The sequence below is a fragment of the Babylonia areolata genome, chromosome 7, assembly GCF_041734735.1.
Source record: "Babylonia areolata isolate BAREFJ2019XMU chromosome 7, ASM4173473v1, whole genome shotgun sequence".
NCBI classification, from domain to species: domain Eukaryota; kingdom Metazoa; phylum Mollusca; class Gastropoda; order Neogastropoda; family Buccinidae; genus Babylonia; species Babylonia areolata.
Genome location: NC_134882.1, coordinates 18,073,915 through 18,078,914, shown reverse-complemented (window position 1 = coordinate 18,078,914; position 5,000 = coordinate 18,073,915).

Genomic DNA, 5,000 nt, shown 5'->3' with positions numbered 1-5,000 from the left:
AAAAAGAGAAGAAAACGTAAAACTCTTATACATGCTCCGATGTCTCAAATGGTGTTCTTGCTTCAAACAGACAAGAATAAGAACAAGACGAACAAAGAACAAAAATATCAAGAACTAGAAAAACAATTTTCGTTCTCTTTTTAAAAAAACCCAAAAAAACAAAAACAAAAAAAACCAAGACGATCAAGAACAAGAAGAAGAAGCCAATTTTTTTCCTACAGACCAGCACCATACACATCCACTTGTACAGCTTTTGACCAACAATGCGCGACGGGCGCAATAGCCGAGTGGTTAAAGCGTTGGGCTTTCAATCTGAGGGTCCCGGGTTCGAATCACGGTGACGGCGCCTGGTGGGTAAAGGGTGGAGATTTTTACGATCTCCCATGTCAACATATGTGCAGATCTGCTAGTGCCTGAACCCCCTTCGTGTGTATATGCAAGCAGAAGATCAAATACGCACGTTAAAGATCCTGTAATCCATCTCAGCGTTCGGTGGGTTATGGAAACAAGAACATACCCAGCATGCACACCCCCGAAAACGGAGTATGGCTGCCTACATGGCGGGGTAAAATCGGTCATACACGTAAAAGCCCACTCGTGTGCATACGAGTGAACGCAGAAGAAGAAGAAGAAGACCAACAATGCACCCCAGAAAACGGAGTATGGCTGCCTACATGGCGGGGTAAAAACGGTCATACACGTAAAAGCCCACTCGTGTGCATACGAGTGAACGCAGAAGAAGAAGAAGAAGACCAACAATGCACCCCAGAAAACGGAGTATGGCTGCCTACATGGCGGGGTAAAATCGGTCATACACGTAAAAGCCCACTCGTGTGCATACGAGTGAACGCAGAAGAAGAAGAAGAAGACCAACAATGCACAGTGTCCTCACTCCCTTCTGAACATTATTCTTCTCTTCTGTTCGCCATGTTGATGGACTTCGATCAATATTGTGCGACTGACGTCTTTGCTTCTTTTTTCTTTTCTTTTTTTTTTTCTTTTTTTTTTTAATTCCCGCATAGGCCCTGTTTATCTCCTCCACATGAAGGAGATAAAAACAAATAAAGAAAAACAACATCAAAAACCCGACAACAACAAACCTGAAATGGCCCCGTTCCCGTCGGCTGGGCTCTAAGGAAATCGACTTGAAGCCGTCACAAGAACATGTAATCAGAAGAAAAAGGAAACAAACAAAACTTAATTTAAAATATTTAAACAAAATGGGGGGGGGAGAGAGAAAAGAACAAACACGTACGTTGAAAGGTGGAGTGGAACGGGAAAAAGAAGGAAAGAAAGAAAGAAAAAGTGAGCAAACAGCTACAGACATGAGGGCTGGGTCAGAAAAACAGAGTAAAGGTTAAATGTCCCTTACCTTTTATGGCCACCTGGACAGTTAATTCATATCTATGGTGTCTATTCTTCTTCTTCTTCTTCTTCTTCTCCTTCGTTCGTCCGTGGGCTGCAACTCCCACGTCCACTCGTATGTACACGAGCGGGCTTTTACGTGCATGACCGTTTTTACCCCCGCCATGAAGCAAGCCCCATACTCCGTTTTCGGGGGTGTGCATGCCGGGTATGTTCTCGTTTCCATGACCCACCGAACGCTGACATGGATTACAGGATCTTTAACGTACGTATTTGATCTTCTGCTTGCGCGTATACACACGAAGGGGGTTCAGGCACTAGCTGGTCAGCACATATGTTGACCTGGGAAATCGGAAAAATCTCCACCCTTTACCCACCAGGCGCCGTTACCCGAGATAGGAACCCGGGACCCTCATATTAAAAGTCCAACGCTTTACTACTCGGCTGTTGCGCCCGTCCTATGGTGTCCATGACACGGCATAGTAAGGCGGGGCCAAAACCCTCTCCTGCCGCCGTTTTAACCTTCACCAACTGAAGTCAGGAAAACTGTTTTTTTCGCAAGAACACAACAGCATGCCGATACGGGGCCTCGAACCCTGATCACTGGAGAACACTGGATCAGAACAACGCCCAGCTGATTCTGCTACGGCGTTTTCCGCTTGGGGAGAGGGGGGGTGGGGGTGGGGGGCATCCACAAAGGGCAGACAAACAAAACAAAGTAAGGGCAGACAAACAAAATAACCTGTTTGAAGCGCTCCATGATCAAGCTCACACACCATTTTTTACGGTACTCATTTAGTTACCCCCCCCCCCCCCCCCCCTCCCCTCCCTTCCTTACACCGCTGCCCTTCAAAAATAAAAAATAAAAATAAATAAAAAGAAAAAATAAAAAAAAGTATCCACCTGAAAACCCAGTAACTCCCACTTCAAATTACCAATTAGAAAAAAACAACTTGTGTGCGTGTGCGTGTGTGCGTGTGTGTGTGCGTGCGTGTCTGTGTGTCTGTGTCTGTGTCTTTCTGTGTTTGTGTATGTGTGTGTCTATGTGTGTGTGTGTGAATGCTATTTACAGACATGCTAGCTTTGGTGGGTCCTCTGACCTTTTGGCCTGACCAGACTGTGCCATCTCCTGTCAGCTCCAGTTCACACGGAGAACACTCGTGTCTCCTCCCTCCTGCCTGCCTTCCTTGTCCTGCTCTGGAGGAGCCAGGTACATGTGATTACTGTGGTGTTGGAACGGGGGATCATTATCTTTCACTGTCTGTTTCACACAGACACGGAGACTGGTCTTTAATCCACCCACCCACCGAAAAAAAAACAACCCAATATATGACCCCCTACTTCCCTCTGTGTGTGTGTGTGTGTGTGTGTGTGTGTGTGTGTGTGTGTGTGTGTGTGTGTGTGTGTGTGTCAAGTGTGTGTGTGTGTGTGCGTGTGTACATGTTTGTGTGTGTGTGTGTGTGTGTGTGTGTGTGTGTGTGTACAAGTGTGTGTGTGTGTGTGTGTGTGTGTGTGTGTGTGTGTGTGTGTGTGTGTGTGTGTGTGTGTGTGTCTGTCTGTCTGTCTGTCTGTCTGTGTCTATGTCTCTGTGTCTGTGTCTGTCTGTGTGTTTGTTGTTTTCCTTACGAAATCAGAAAATGATACATCAAATCTCCTGAACGCAAACACGAACATGCGCGCACACAGACACACCAAAAAACAAAAAAAAAAAAAGCACCTGCAGACAAGAACCTCCAGACCCATTCACACACATAACACCGCTCCTCCCATTCATGCATGAAATGGCTTTCCCACCCACCTAAAACTGTAAAAAAAAAAAAAAAAAAAATTAAAAAAGGGGGTGGGGGAGGGGACTCAGAACAGCTTCTGATTGATCTATTTCTTTGTTCTCCGTTGATTTTTTTTTATCAAAAATGTGTCTTCATTGTGTGTTTCTAACCCCCTTTCCCTTTCCCTTCTTTTGTTATTCTTCGATTAACTAAATACCTGTATTAACTTTCGGCTTTTATCATTTCCTGTACATGTGTTGACTCTGAGAATATTATTGTATCGGTTTAATCCCAAAGAAGAATTCAAATGGCTACACCAAAAACGCATAGAAAAAAAAAAGAAAATAAAGAAAATGAAACAAAACAAAAACAACCCTGCACGGAAAAAGGGGATTAGTTCGTGCGAAGAAAGATTTTTTTTTTTTCTAAAGAAAGAAAAGAGGAAAGCAAATGAAGCCACTTCAGAAGGAGGTGGTGGGAAAGAAAAAGGAAAACCTTAAAACACCTAAGTAAAAAAAAAAAAATACTGCCACTTTCCAAGGTGAACAAGGCACTCTCACATCAGACTCACATCATTTCCGCAAAACACCCCAACCACCATTTTGAGCATCACAACATCCTACCTCTGAGCTGAAAAACCTAAGGTGTGTGAACGCTGACTGTTGGAAACTCTCTGAGATCAGACTTACATATCTTTTTCGGCCACAGTAATTCCACAACCCCCATCTGACTCCCCCCCCCCCACTCCCACACACACACACACACACACACACACACACACACACACCATCAAACACCAACATCGACACCTTGAGCTCTGTGACATCGCAACCGCCAACTTTCCGAGCACAGAAATCTTGGGCGTGTAAAAGAAAGTACTCCCCCCCCCCCCCCCGCACCTCCCCCCCACGCCCCCCCAGCCCCCACCCCCATTCACCCCCGCTCCCCCCAAACACCAAAACACCTTTAGGGGGGTGGTGATGTTGTGTGTGTGTGTGTGTTTGTGTGTGTGTGTGTCTGTGTGTGTGTGTGTGTCTGTGTGGTTTTTTTTTTGTTTGTGTGTGTGTGTGTGTGTGTGTGTGTGTGTGTGTGTGTGTGTGTGTGTGTGTGTGAACGCCATAATTCCGGACATGTATGCTAGCCTTAGTGGGTCCTCTGACCTTTTGGCCTGACCAGACTGTGCCATCTCCTGTCAGCTCCAGTTCACACGGAGAACACTCGTGTCTCCTCCCTCCTGCCTGCCTTCCTTGTCTGGAGTTAAAGAAGCGATGCTTAGCGTGGAAAGACCTTGTCGTCTTCTGCAGAATACACCCAGAGATTAGACAGGGAAGCATTGTTTTGGAAAGAGTCATGGTGTAAAAGTGGGGCGTCGTTACTGGCGTCATCAGCTGAGGAGACGCTGAGACTGATTTTTAACATAAACTACGAAGTGATAACCCTTGCCTGATTTTAAGATAAACTTAAAAAAAAATGATAATGATCTCTTGATTAACAACAACAACTATAAGATCATTAATTTCTCACTCTCTGTCGCTCTCTCTCTCTGCATCTCAGTCCTTCTCTGTCTCGTTATGAAAGAGAAACAGACCATATTAGTCTCTAACTTACACACATGCACACATGCATACATGCACATACGTACACACACACGCGCATGCATGCATACACACACGTGCACATGCACATGCGCACGCACGCACGCACACACACACACACACACACACACACACACACACACACACACACACACATAATACATAAAAAGTGTTTTCTGTATATGTGGTAATCCTATAACAAGTCAATGATCATGTATTTACTTGCGACATGTTAAAATGTCATATACCTGTACTAGCATCTTTTCCGATG